The sequence below is a fragment of the Nycticebus coucang genome, chromosome 1, assembly GCF_027406575.1.
Source record: "Nycticebus coucang isolate mNycCou1 chromosome 1, mNycCou1.pri, whole genome shotgun sequence".
Classification (NCBI taxonomy): Eukaryota; Metazoa; Chordata; class Mammalia; order Primates; family Lorisidae; genus Nycticebus; species Nycticebus coucang.
Genome location: NC_069780.1, coordinates 136,923,548 through 136,938,972, shown reverse-complemented (window position 1 = coordinate 136,938,972; position 15,425 = coordinate 136,923,548). Strand labels below are relative to the sequence as shown.

General features: G+C 40.5%; 1 protein-coding gene and 1 pseudogene across 1 annotated transcript in view; one reads left to right on the top strand and one right to left on the bottom strand.

Annotated features, from left to right (window-relative positions):
- MRPS27 (mitochondrial ribosomal protein S27) overlaps positions 1 to 15,425 on the bottom strand; it is a 113,118-nt gene that overhangs the window by 18,727 nt on the left and 78,966 nt on the right. The window lies entirely within an intron of this gene.
- On the top strand, positions 5,071 to 6,110 carry LOC128584137 (caspase-3-like; annotated as a pseudogene).

Sequence of the window (15,425 nt, the reverse complement as noted above, 5' to 3'; positions counted from 1 at the left end):
CACAATTCCCTGCTTTCCTCACAGCTCCATTCTAGCCCTTCTTCAGCTTATCTCTCACAGAGTCCAAGATGAAGTATACACAGTAACAGGATTCCCACAAAGGAAGGGTACTTGGGAAGGGACTTGAACGCTGCTTCCACCTTGACTGCCCCCACCTTGAGTTTACACACATCACTAACACCTGGGGTGAGAGCTGGGACAGGGTCCAAGACAACAGACTCAGCAGGGTGTATAAAGACCTTCAAAGGCCCTCTTTTTGTTTATATGCTTCGATCAGGACAGACCCTCATTTATCATGCCATGTCAGCTGAAGGACCCTGGACTTTCTTAGCCATTCAGGAAGCAAGCCAATCTCTGAGCTCCACAAAAATCAAACTCTTTTCATAAAAAGAAAAAGATAAGACAAAAACTTGGTGCTAAAGAATCTGTACCATATTGGAGAGTCTAAGACAGACTAATACTAGTGGTTCATTCAACCTGCCCCCTGCTACTTCCTGCCATTGCCATTGGGATAGTTTCCCTCTAAATAGGTTTTGTGCCAAAGTAATAGCTGCAAAAAGGAGAGGAAATGAGAAACAATATTTAATTTAGGCTATCTACTAGTGTTCTGGTAAGAGATGTGGCAAAAATGAGATATTTTATGGATTTAGGGTCATCTAAGCCTCCCCATTCTTTTGAATACCTTAGGTTTCACTGGAAAATGTCTTTCACTCTTTGTTTTCTCTATAAAATTATCAGAAGATTTTCTCTATAAAATTAACACCAGAAAGATAGAGATATGTCAAATTAAGTTCAGGATGAGAGTGACCTGGTGAGAGAAATGAACTGTATAAGTGGCCTATATCCTCGATCAAATGAGATCCTCTGAAACAAAATACAGCAGACTCTCTCTGAACTGACCACCCAAGGGACTGTAATAAACTGGTCAACATCCAGAAGCGGCCAATATAAAGCAGCAGGCCTGGGGTACTGATGTCTACATGTGGTGCACGTGCGGGCTATGAAATTTAGGTCAACTTCTAAGGAGGTGGGCAATGTAGGGAGGTGGCCAACTACGGAGATTCTACTCTACACCTGTTGGTCTATTTCTTATTTTTTCCTACATTTTCAAATAGTTGAATTACTTGAGCTACTTTCCTTGTTACTCTGAAAAATCTGATTTAAAATGTAATGACCCATAAAAAATTAATTTTATTTTTTAACAGAAAATGTCAAGTGAAATACCAGATGTACTGCCTCAATGAAGATGCTTCTTCACTAGCTCTCTGGGTAAGCAGGAGAGCAACCGACTCCCTCAACACTGACTCCCTGGTGCCTGACACATTTCCTGGCCCAAACGGATTTTCAGCAAATAAAAAAAAGAACTTCAACGAATGTATGTATTTTTTTTTTTTTTGTAGAGACAGAGTCTCACTTTATGGCCCTCGGTAGAGTGCCGTGGCATCACACAGCTCACAGCAACCTCCAACTCCTGGGCTTAAGGGATTCTCTTGCCTCAGCCTCCCGAGCAGCTGGGACTACAGGCGCCCGCCACAACGCCCGGCTATTTTTTGGTTGCAGTTTGGCTGGGGCCGGGTTTGAACCCGCCACCCTCGGTATATGGGGCAGGCGCCTTACCAACTGAACCACAGGCGCCGCCCGAATGTATGTATTAAATGCTACTAAATATTGACCATTTTGTCAGCTACTCAGGAGGCTGAGGCCAGAGGATCACTTGAGCCCAAGAGTTTGAGGTTGCTGTGAGCGATGGTGATACCACGACACTCTATCCAGGGCAGCAATGTAAGACTCGGTCTCAAAAACAAACCAACAAAACAAAACAAAAAAACCCAAACCAACAAAATACCAATTATCTCCTTTAAGATTATTTTGAGTCTAATCTTCATTTTAAATCTAATCTTTTGCCTTAGGATGTGTTATAATGACCAGTAAAGTTACAAGATTTTTTGGTGATGGACTTTTAAATAAAACCACTATACCCAACCAAAAATCTTTTCTCTTACTTATCATCAGCAAACCATTTTTAGGCTTTGAAGAATAATACAAAGTGATTAGTATTTATTGAAAGCCATTTGCTAACCTCTTCAGGCTAACTTCAACAACACATGGAAGAACAGGAAAGTTCTTTAATCTCAGAAGTGTTTCCTTCCTTCTCACACTATCTTTCTTAGAAGCAGAAAGGGAAAGTCAGTCAAGACCTTACACATCTAACATATTCATTTCTGCACAGCAGCCCCCAGAGAAACTTGTCAAGAGACTCAGAAAAGTCTTTAGTAAGTCCTCCACCACTCTCACCCTGGGACAGCACTACTTGATACGATCTCTGCTAAGCCCTAACAATCCAGGCACACAACTGAGTCTAGAACATTTTCAATGAACTCTCAACATCAAGTCAACACTTACATGTGTATTATGAAATATGCTGCCCAAAGTGCATTCCTGCATATCCCACTCAGGCTCCAAACGGGCACCTAAGTCTGCCTTAGTGAAATTAGTACATACTTATGTGAGCAGCTATCTGGAACACAAACCTGTCACAACATTAGGCCAATAGGATTCAATTTTTGGATGGTGAGTTTGAGAAAAAAATTCCTCTGCCAATGACTTTTTAAGCAGTTCAGATAAACGTGGGTCCTTTTCAGAACTCCCAGTAGTAATAGGACAGGCAGGCAAGACTCGGGAATGGGTACTTGCCTGGAATGATTCTGCCGACTGCTGAGGGAGCATTCTCCCTTTCAGCCAGGAAGAAAGCAAAGAGAAAAGAATACAACACATTGATTTTTCAAAGTACCGGCAGACAGACAGGCTTTTGTTCTTGCCTGCTCTGACCAACAGCCTGGCAGATCATAGATGGCCACTGTAAGAGCCCCCTCCATGCCTCTCACGCCGTCAGCTGTTTGCTCCCCTCCACAGAAGCTTCATTATTGCCTAGGCCAGCAGGCTGCCAAGGTAGGCAAACCATGTAAGTATGGAAAAGATAGTAAGTAAAACCAACCCAAATGACCCCTGTCATGAAGGGTTGGTTTTACTGAAGGTAAAACCATGAAGGTAAGAGACATTCTGAGCTTGCAGGTTATAAAATGAGTAAATTTACAACAATTCCAAAGACAGTGCATTTCTTGTGGGAAGGGAGCACGAGAAGGACACAGTGAAGAAGTGTGCTTCAGGCTCCAGTTCTAGAAGTCTGTATCCCGTGACTGAAGAGATCTTTGTCCCCAGGGACAAGTGAGGTTTCCAAGTGCCAGCAGAGCTTGCCTAGACAAATTATGGATGATAGAAGGGCAGGAACTGAGAAGCTTTCCTCCTCAGAAATCAGGCCATGCTCAGAACTCTTTAGGGCATTTCCCTGTACTGTGGCTCATTCATGACTGATGTCACCAGAAAAGGAGAGCAGACTCACAGGCTGCAAAACTATGGCAGCCAAAGTCTTGGATACCTTAGAGATTTCTTAGAAAGGAAATTAGGTTATATGAAAGAGATTGAGAGCGAAAAGAAAAACACCACAGACCTACTGTGATTATACAGAAGGTACTATGCTGAGTGTAAAAATCACAGGAGATGTCCTATTTGTCACTGATTTCATCATTCAGTTAAAAAAAAAAAAAAAGTGGGATACAGCCTTTCTTCCATGGGGTTCAAATAAAGGTTCTGTGATCACTGAATGGCAGAAGCAGCAGCCAGTGTTCCTTGGCTCTTTCAGTATCACAAATAAAAATGCTCCAGGCTGAGCAGGCCTAACGTACAGATGCCAGAGCCTGGAGCCTGGTGGTTCACGGCTCCACCATTTAGCTGCAACACTGGCTCTTCCACACGAATGAGCAAGCTTTCCACAATGTTTATCGGATTATGAGAACCACCAGCCTTACACACACACTTGCAGCTTTCCCTCTGCGCCAGTGAATTCTGTGTCCTGAGGTAACAGGCTTTACAGATGGCAACCTCAGCTGTGGAGCTAGGCAGACTTAGAGCAGGGAGAGGGGCCAGGGTCAAGGGAGGAAAGAAGTGCCAAGAAGAGAATATGGCTGGCCCCCGTGCCTGCAGTGTGATGGGAATCATGGCTGGCCCCCATGCCTGCAGTGTGACAGGAATAACAGCTGGTCCCAGTGCCTGTAGTGTAATAGTAATCTTATCAGTGAAGCAGAGTTTGCAATTACCAAAAGGAGTGAGCACTTCCTTGAACTAGAACCAATGAGCAAGATAGTACTGTGTGATAATTTAAACCACAATCTGATTCAATCACTGCCACCCATCTTCTCATCCTAGAAAGGAAACTATTTTTTCATCCTGCTGGAAATTCTACTTTCAGAATTGTTAGTTTCAGCACTAACAATTATTAGCTGTCCCCAATCACCACAAATAAAATTAAAAATTTTGTTTTTTTGAGACAGAGTCACCCAGTCACCCTGAGGTTGAGTGCCGTGGCAGTATAGCTCACAGCAACCTCAAACTCTTGAGCTCAAGAGATCTTGCCTCAGCCTCCCGGTAGCTGGGACTATAGGTGCCCACCACCTTGCCTGGCTATTTTTTTTTTTTTTTTGCAGTTTTGGCTGGGGCTGGGTTTGAACCTGCCACCTCCGGCATATGGGGCTGGCGCCCTACCCCTCTGAGCCACAGGCGCCGCCCTGCCTGTCTATTTTCTTAGAGATGGGATCTCACTCTAGCTCAGGCTGGTCTTGAACTTCTGAGCTCAGGCAATCTACTTGCCTCAGCCTCCCAGAGTGCTAGGATTACAGGTGTGAGCCATTGTGCCCAGCCCTAATACAATCAAAATTTGACAAGATAATTTTCTCATGAATATCTTATTTTTGTCAAGTCCTTCAAAAAGAGCAGAGTCCAACATAAGAACTGATAATAAAAAGATCAATATTAACAGATTAAACTCTCCTTTCTTTTTGGGATCCCAGATTTTTACTCTTAAAGAATCTTAATTAATTTTAAATTTCAACAAACATGTACTGAGCCTGTACTAAGTAAAAGTGCCAGGTGTAAGAATCCCCTCTCCAGTGCAGAAGCTGAGCTGGTGCGGAGCGAGGTGAGCCACTGCCTGCGGACCAGAGACTGTCCATATCCATGGAGAATACTGAAAACTCAGCAGATTCAAAATCTATTAAAAATTTGGAAACAAAAATCATCCATGGAAGCAAATCAACGGACTCTGGAATATCTGTGGGCAACAGCTATAAAATGGATTATCCGAAATGGGTATATGTCTAATTAATAATAATGACTTTCACAGAAGTACTGGAATGCCACCTCGGTCAAGCACAGATGTAGATGCAGCAAACTTCTGGGAAACATTCATGAACTTGAAATATGAAGTCAGGAATAAAAATGACCTTACATGTAAAGAAATTGTGGCATTCATGCACAATGTTTCTAAAGAAGATAATAGCAAAAGGAGCAGTTTTTTTTTTTTTTAGAGACAGAGTCTCACTTTATCGCCCTCGGTAGAGTGCCATGGCATCACACAGCTCACAGCAACCTCCAACTCCTGGGCTGAAGCGATTCTCTTGCCTCAGCCTCCCGAGTAGCTGGAACTACAGGCGCCCGCCACAACGCCCAGCTATTTTTTGGTTTGCAGTTCAGCCAGGGCCTGGTTTTGAACCCGCCACCCTTGGTATATGGGGCCAGCGCCTTACCGACTGAGCCACAGGCGCCGCCCAAAAGGAGCAGTTTTGTCTGCATGATTCTGAGCCATGGTAAAGAAGGAATAATTTTGGGGACAAATGGACCTGTTGACCTGAAAAAAATAACAAGTTTCTTCAGAGGGGATTATTGTAGAAATCTAACTGGAAAACCCAAATTTTTCACTACTCAGGCCTGCCAAACTGGACTATGGCATTGAGATAGACAGTGGTGCTGAGGATGATGTGGCGTGTCAGAAATACCCATGGAGGCTGACTTCCTGTATGTGTACTTCACAGTGCCTGGTTACATCCAGTCACTTTGCGCCATGCTGAAACTGTGCACTCATAAGCTCAAGTTTATGCACATTCTTACCCAGGTGCATAAACAGAAAGGTGCCAACAGAATTTGAATCCTTTTCCTTTGACTCTACTTTTCATGCAAAGAAACAGATTCCATGTATTGTGTCCATGCTCACAAAATAACTGCCTTTTTATCACTAAACAGTTATTTGGGAGGGTATAGTTGGCATGCCAAGTGAGAAAACAGTGTGACTGATACTGTATTTCCTCTCACGGTTAAATCCAATCTAACACTCCACATGGTACTTACTACTTCCACAGCAGTATAACCAGTATGAAGATACCTCCAGGGTGGCACCTGTGGCTCAGTGAGTATGGCGCCAGCCCCATATCCGGAGGGTGGCAGGTAGGTTCAAACCTGGCGCCAGCCAAATTGCAACGACAACAACAAAAAAAGGTTTTTACAGGAGCTACCTCTGACTTTAATTAGGTAGTCACAATTGAATTTGCTTAGGAATAAATAAAAATTGGTAACGGTTTACTCCTTAGGAGAGGAAATGATTATAAATGTACAGCTTTCATAATTAGCAGTTGTGAATGATGCTATGCCATGAATTTTCAAGAATCATAAAACATCACAGTAAGGGATTTTCACGATATCCTCCCAATTAGGACTCTGAGTTTTAGTTTTTATCAAACTGTAAAAATGATAATGTGGAAGAGTTTAAGGATCCCTGGGCATGGTCACAGCCTTGAGCCTTTAGTTCAGAATTCATATACAAACACGAAGTCAACTGTGTTTTAGACGCTTTATGGTTTTGTGGTGTTTGTCCTGAGCATGTCTTAGTTGTAAAAAAAAAAAGAAAGGAAAAAAAAGGTAAGTGTTTAATATTGAAAAAGAAAGTAAATATTTTATTTAAGAGGAAGTATGAGCAAACTAAGCTGATTCTTTTAAGGCTAAAAATGCACCATTCATAAGGAGATGGAGTTAAACCATAAGGTGCTGAAATGCAACTGATCTGTGCACAAGTCAACATCAGTTGAGCTTCACAAACCAGCAAAATCTCCTAAGAGCTACTATGTAAAAACCTCAAACTGTTGATTACTAACAGGATGACATGAAGAAATTCTACAGAAACATTCTAACATGCAATGTATATAATAAAAATGGAATGCAAGGAAAGAAAAATAAACCGATAAGCAGGGCTCTCACAGCCCATGCCATAGAAGATGGCTTTCAGAAAGGACCACGGAGGATGCCCCAAGTCACAGATCACCAAGTGAGCCAAATCAGAAACTTCTGAAATGAAAATTTTGCAAATGTGGTAAGTCACAATAAAAATTATAGTACACTTAGTAGTAAAAATTTTAAGTATATTAAGTTTTTTTTTCTGTTTACAATCAAAGGAAACTTATAGTCACATTTTATAGTGGTCACTGAAGTAAGAGGACCACAGTGCCCAGGACCAGAGAAGTCACCCAGTTAGAATCTCTGCTCTGGCACCTGGGCCCCCAGCCAGGGGCAGGCCGCACGCATCCCCACTCACTGCCAGAGGGGCAGAGCAGTGTCACACCTGCAGTCTGCCATTGCACCTGAGGTTTCCTTTCCTCAAGGAAGGGAATTTGGCATTTGTAAATAATAGCTATTTCTGTTGATGACTAGATCTGTTAATTTTTTTTAAGTAAATGTAGCATATGATGATATTGTAAGGTGTGTTCCTATGTGACAATTTTATAAAAATTTATTTTGCACTTTTATTTCAAAATATACCTTCAAACTTAAAATTAAAAAAAAAAAAAAAAAAAGAATCCCCTCTCCAAAACACCTCTCCCACTGCCAAAGGCCAACCAGTTTGGGCTTAAATATTTCCAGTGAATTCACTGTACAACTCACAACACAGATAAAAAATGTCTTTCTTTAAAAGTTTTAATATTTTTACTTATTGTAAAAGTTAGGTTTCAAACATTAAAATTCATGCTTTTCAGTTTGTAATTTTATGAGTTTTTATGAATGCACCCAGGTGTACAAGGTCTGACCATTAAGATTGCGAACTTGCCACCGTGCACCTACACTGGCAGCACTGTACAAACAACTTGGTAAGGTTTTATAACCTCAGATATCAGTGTCTCACAGCTGTGCTTGTGCTGACATGTGGTGGTGTCTTGCTGAGTGGAGTTCACTACGGTGATATGTTTTTGTGTGCTGTTGGAAGAATGTCGGAGCTTTAATTAGAGGAACAAACAAACATTAAATTTCTTGTTAAATTAGGCAGGAGTGGAAGTAAAATCAGCACATTTTAGTCCAAGTGTATGGGGATAACACCATGAAGAAAACAGCAGGTATAAATGGATCACACATTTTTCTGAGAGGAGAGAAAGCATCACTGATGAAGAGAGGTCAGGGTGGCCAGTAATGAGCAGAAGTGACGAAAACACTGCAAAGTTGTGTCAAAATCATCGGCTGACTGTGAGAAGCATAGCAGACCAAGTAACATTAATAGAGAAACAGTTAAGAAAACCTTGGCATGAGACAGGTGTGTGCAAAAATGGCCCCAAAGGAGCTCACTGGTGAATAAAAGCAAAGAAGAGTCGAAGTTTACCAAGACCTTTCCAAGAGGCAAGACTATGTTTTGGGGCATGCTATCACTGGTGATGAAACATGGATATACCAATATAATCCTGAAACAAAGTGTCAAAATGCACAATGGAAGTCAGCCAATTTTCTACAACCAAGAAAGTTCTATCAGTTCAAATCAAGAGTCAAAACAATGCTGCTAACTTTTTTGATATCGGAGGGATTGTCACTATGGATTTGTACCAACTAGACAAAGAGTAAACCAAGTTCTCTACTTAGAAGTGCTGAGAAATCTGAACATTTCACCAACAACTCATGGCTCTTGCATCACAACAATGCACCAACTCACATGGCACTATCTGTGAGGGAGTTTGTAGCCAGTAAACAAATAACTGTAATGGAACACCCTCCTTATTCATTGAGCTAGCCCTAATCACTTTTTTCTTTATCTGAAGATTAAAAAAATACTAAAAAGAAAGCAATTTGATGAGATCCAAAATACCAAGTAATACAATGACAGTTCTAATGGCCATTGCAGAAAGAGTTCTAAAATTGCTGTAAAGGGTATAGTGGGTTCTGGCATAGGTGGACAGCTTCATATGAGGATTTCAAAGGTGACCATAGTGATATTCAGCAATGAGGTGCCTAGCACTTTTTCTAGGAGTTTGCAAACTTAATTGTCAAGATATAAGAGCAGTTCCTCAAGTTCCCTAATAACCCCATTGTAGTCAAGCTCTCCTGGGCTTGTAGGCCGATTTAGACAAATTTTACACAGATAACCTCCATGGGCTCTTTCCTAGACTCTAAGCTAGTAATTTTATAATAGGAAAAGCAAATTAGGTGATAAAAACCACAATTTCTGTTGAATGGCTTATAACTTATATTCTATCAATTTCCAAAAAGAATTTGAAAATATTAAAACCCAGTTCATAAGTGGTTTTCTTTGAATCCTACATGCAATCATTAGACCTTCTGGCATCCCTGTCTGTCATTCTAAAAATGTTCACAAGTCAATTTTGGAAGAGAATAAAATGGGCACAGAATTCTGCAAATGTAAAGTGCTAAATAAATGCAGTATAGTAACACAGCTTTTGAAATGATGACGGGTCTTATTCTATACCAATGTCAAAGTTTGAATTTGTCAGACTGAGGGCTTTAAATGAGGCCTTTAGCATCTCACCTGAACTACACTGGTATAAATGACATACTAGAAACTAGTCTTATTATCTATGTCCTCATAGGAAACAGAGCAACCATAAGTAGGATTATGTCACCAAATTATTCTCTTTTTCCTTTCTGATCTGACTGCTGTTCTGCCAGATCTAATTCTCTCAATCTGGAAGAAATATTTTTGATTAGTGACATGAGTATTTGCTGAGTACCTACCCTGTGAGTTTGCTAAGTAGCATAGAAATCCTCACTCTATACCCAATGTTCTACAAACTTCCTCTAACTCCAGTCTTAAAGATGATATCTCTTCCTATCTGACACAGGAAAAACACCTATATACCTACTCTATGGACCTACCATGCTCTGCTGTTCTCTCTTACTTTTTTTCGTTTTATAGAGAGGAGTCTTGGTCTGTTGCCCAGGTTGGAGTACAATGGCATCATGATAGTTCACTGCAGCCTCACTCAATCTCCTGGGCTTCAGCAATCCTTCTGCCTCAATGTGAACAGCTGGAACTACAGGTGGGCACCACCATTTCCAGCTAATTTTTCTACTTTTTGTAGAGACAGGGTCTTGTTATGTTGCCCAGGCTGGCCTCAAACAAACCTTCTGCCTTGTCTTCCCAAGTCACTGGGCTGACAGGTGTCAGCCACTGTACCCAGCTTCTCCCTTACTTTCATGGTATATACATAGTCTAAAACAGTGGTTCTCAACCTGTGGGTCACGACCCCTTTGTAACAATGAAAATACATTGCGGCATTAAGAAGGTTGAGAACCACTAGTCTAAAGGATCCAGTCAGAATGAAGCCAGTTGTTACTTGCTAAAAAACGGAAATATTCTTATTAACCTCCAAAAAGCACTGTAAATGGATAACCAGGGAGGATTATTTGGGGGTGGGGTGGGGTAGTATTTATTGTGATGGCTGAGGTGGCTTTCTTGTGATGGTCCTAAAAGCAGAAAATAGCTATCTTTGTGACCACCAACTGACCTATTAGTGAAAATGCACCCAAAAGCACCTCCTAGGACAATGATTCTCAACCTTCCTAATGCCATGGCCCTTTAATACAGTTCCTGTGGGTTACGACCCACAGGTTGAAAACCGCTGTCCTAGGACTTCTCCAGCCACCCTCAAGCTGTATACAACTAGCTCATAGGTTAGTTTCACAACTGAGAGGCAGCCACTGAAGGCCAAGGTTAGGCTAAAGAGAAAGGTGAGAAAAACGGAACTTGGAACTAGTCCCTCCCTCCCTTACTTTCCTCCTTTTCTTCCTTCTTTTCTTTCTTTCTTTTTTTTTCTTTAAAGAGAGAGTCTCTTTCTGTCACCCTGTTTAGCCTGCAGTGGCATCATGATAGCTCACTACAACCTCAAACTCCTGGTCTCAAGTGATCCTCCCGCCTCGGCCCTCTGAGCAGCTGAGACTATGGAAACATGCCACTGTGCGCAGCTAAATTTTCTATTTGTTGAAGAGACTGGGTCTCTCTATGCTGCTCAGGCTGGTCTTGAACTTCAGAGCTCAAGTAACCCTCCCACCTTGGCCTCCCAGAGTGCTAGGATTATAGGCATAAGTCACTATGCAGGGCCATACTCCTGTTTATAAAAGCATATAAATTTGTGGGAACTGGCTTGGTTTGGGAAGAGATAAGGGAAATAGTTTAGATTTTGAGCAGGAAACCTATAAGCAATTAATGAGCCAGTTTCGAAAAGATGCAAACATTTCCTGTTGTCTTCTACAGCACTGGCTAGGAACACTAGACAAAACTACAAAATCATGAGTAATACTAAGACAGGAAAATCATACATATCAGTTAATCAATCACTAGTACATGTGGATAATTCTGAGGAAGGTAAAGGCAGGAAAGAAAAAAAGAAGAAACACAAAGGAATAGAATTGAAATAAAAGAAGTAAAAACCAGAATTTCTGGAATAGTCTAGGCTTAGTAAGTTATCAGGATTAAGTCAACCATAAAGAAATGAGCAGGCAAAGAGCCTGGCCTAGGAGGTGAAACACACCAGTGTAAAAGCAGAGAAGAATTAAACCAGTATTGAGCAGATTTATATGTGTTTGTGTATGAGATTATGGATTTCTTTAGGGGTATTTCCAATGAGAGAGAAGCTCAGAACTAATCTGGATTTCTTAAGAATTTTTTTTTTTTTTTAAATAAAGAAGGAAAGCATCTCAGTGTTTCAAATTTTCTGATTCTCTAATACAGGCAAAAGTTGAATCCCTAAGCATTCTTTGTTCATAGCAAAAGTAAGACAGGACTTAATTCCAGTTATACGAGTTCTGTTTTTGCAACTCTATTGACTCTCCTATTAAACCTTTAATCTGGTAAAAAGCAGGGTGTCCCACAACTGCAGTTGCTTGATGACTTAGCAACAGTGACTAGACCTGCTGAGAATGTATAAATACCAACAATGTACATTGAAATTCAGGAGGATTACTTATATTTAAAATAGTAACCCACTTCCAGTTTTGAAGTATCATCCTGCCTATGAAGATGAAGCCAAGAAGAAAGGCTGCTTCTTTTGTACAAGGCAGAGGAGCTCAGAGGGCAGGAGAAGTAGAACAGTATGTGGTCATGTGCAAAGCCACGTGTGCACAGCATTCCTCACTTCTCCACACTATCTCCTTCCACCACACACGGAAGGATGATACGCCGATTCTACCTCGCAGTAAGTGCAGGGAACAGACAAGCTGATAGGAGTGTGAAATTACTAAGTTGAGGACAAAAGACAGAACATATGGTTCAAAGAGTTCCCCCAACAAGAACTCAATAAACAAAACTTAGATTCCTTGCAACACTGGAGGAGAATTTGGAAGCAATCTAAGACAAGCAAATTGGGGACAGGAGAGAGAAGAAAAGTTTACAGAGAATTAGAGAACCTTTAGTTTAGTGCTAGTAGGGACCTTCAATATCCACCGTATATTTAACTATTTATTGAGAACGTACTATGTACCGAGCCCTATACTGAGTGATGTGAAATTGTTTCATCTCATTCCTTTACTTTATAGAAGAGGAATCTTGATGTTCAGTGAGAAGACAGGATCTACCCAAGTTAAGTACAGTTAGCAACAGGACCTCAGCTAGACCCCTTACTCTTTCATCATTCTTTTATTTGTAGGATGCCCTTAAAAACAAGTTTCACGATAGTCCCTAACAGTGAAAAGTAAACAATATCTTTTCTAAATTTAGAAGCAGAATCCAGAGAAAAACACTCAAGCGTGTGAAACAGTTCTGGAATTGCCTCAAGTTAACTGTTTAACTTTAGAAAGTCACTCGATCCTTCAGGGTTTCAGTTCCTCCAATTGTAAAATGAAGAGGTAGGATTATCTGGATCACAAACTCAAATAGTCTACAGGTGCCACTTAATACAAGTGCATGAATTATGTAAGACAATAGGTACAAAGCTGTTTGTATTACAGACTAAGTGATTTAGTTAATAATTGTTCATAAAAGCAGACTGTATGAGCCAAAAACAAAATACACCTGAATTCTGGACTGGATTAGACCCCTGAAACTCCTCCCAGCACTTCAGTTTAATGACTTTAAAGAATAACAAGCCTATATCAAAACATGAGTCATTTTATAAGTTTTTATTAAACCAGAAAAAAGGCCATAACAGAAATAAGTGAATAATGACTCAAAGACAAACAAGCTACACTCAGTTCACAGCTGATTTGCTTTATTCTACTGGCTGCCCTCCCCCCACTAGGTGGTGCCCACTCTGGAGCAGCCAACAGAAACTAAGGGCATAGTGGACCCTGCAAGTTGGCAACTCAAATTTCAAGATGAAATGATAATCACTAAAGTTAAACTCAAGGTCCCTAAAGTACATTATAATTGAAGATAAAGTTTTGTAGAAAATAAAATTTCTAGCAATTAATCCTTCCATTAGTAAAGCATTTTCTACTCAAATGAATACTTCATTGCTATTTAATTTATATCTAAGAGTAATTTTCCTATACAATACAAATAAAATTATTGTTTTGTATACTGTTACTCTCTTGTTCCTGATAAGCAGTCAAAATCACCTAAAGGTCACTACCATAACTTATTTTTGGTGTCAAACTCCTGTTATCTAATAATTCCTACAGCAGAAATGGTTGAACCCTTTAATAAAGCGGAGCAGTAGGAAGGGGTGGGCATAGGATATTAAAAAATTACTTGATAGTTTTAGAAATTATGAAGGACAAAATATTTTTAGTTTTAAAAAGGTAATACATTCGAAAATTGAGATTTTATATCCATCAGACCAGCTGGCTTTCAGGAAGCTTTAATTTATCACTTACGGAAAAAAAAATAGAAAAATAACATCCCCTAGTTACTAATGCATGAAGACAGTATTATAAAACAAAGGTGATCTTTCTTTTTGATGCCAAATGGTAAAAATCGGATGACTACATTTAACATCTCTTCTATTTAGCTTAAGCTAGCCCTCCCTCAATACGCAAACCAAACTTTTAAAAAAACTATTTGAAATTGTGCAAATGATCTGCCAAAAAAATTCTCAAGAATGTCATAGGAAGGCAAAGGGCCAGAGACAATTCCTTTGAATAAGATAACAATCATAAGAAAGAGCGGAAACATTTTGAATACGAAAAAGCTATTTCTTTAGTAATAAACCTAATACAAAGATCCAGGTTCGTCTGTTCTGGCTGGCAAATCTTCCATAAAAATGCCGTGCTTCAGCTGAACAAAAACTCTAAGGCCCACAAGGAAGGAGTGAACAATTCGAAAAACATCTTTCATGGCCTAAGAAAATTTTTTAAAAGTCTGAAAGTGCCAGAAGAACTCAATGTGACTGTCAGCTTTCTGAAGTCCCTCTGCTTTTCTAAGTGTGAGTCATAGGAAAAGGAGAGTGCTCCTTGGCAAACCAGAGAGGAAAGCTGTCTGGTTCTACCCACCACCCCACTCATTTAAAAGAAAAAAAGGCTTTGATAAAAAGATTCCAGACAGTCTTAACTGAAGTTTGAACACCAGGGAGACAAAATATCATCGCGGAATTCTCTATTGTTTGCCAGAGAGCCACAGACACAGTGGGGCAAGGCGTCTTCTGCATCCTTTTAACAAGGGCTAGGGCCATTGATCATGTATCAGGCCATGGCTGCAGTTTGTGCGAGAAGAGGGAGAAACAGGCAAGGAACTTGCCTCTCAGCTTCCTAAGCATCCTTGGCGCATATAATAGACAGTTACTCTGAACTGGAAGGGATGGGAGTTCACCCTTTATGAGCAAACCTTAAGCGGAATTTCATGTGTGACAGCACATAGTCTGTTCCAGAATACATGGCTGCTACCACGAATGATGTCTTCAGTTAACAGGTATGATTCTTCCTTCATTAATTTTAGGCAAAAAAGGAAGGAAGCTGGGATTTTCTTTCTCTCTCTCTGTCCTTTTTCATTGGGGTGGGGGAAGACAGAGTCTCACTCTATTGCTGGGGCTAGCGTGCCATGGCGTCATAGCTCACTGCAGCCTCAAACTCCCTGGCTTAAGCAATCCTCTTGCATCAGCCTCCTGAGTAGCTGGGCCACCACACCTGGCTAATGTTTCTCAAACATTCTGTAGAGATAGGGTCTCACTATGTTGCTTAGGCTGATCTCAAATGCCTTGCCTCCCAAATTAATGTGTCAGTCATTGAGTATCCCTGTCTTTTTTTTTTTTTAAATGCACAGAATAACATTAAGGAAAAGCAGAATGTTTTAAACTAGAGAGAGGATAGTTCTACTTCTTTACCTATATGAAATTACTTAT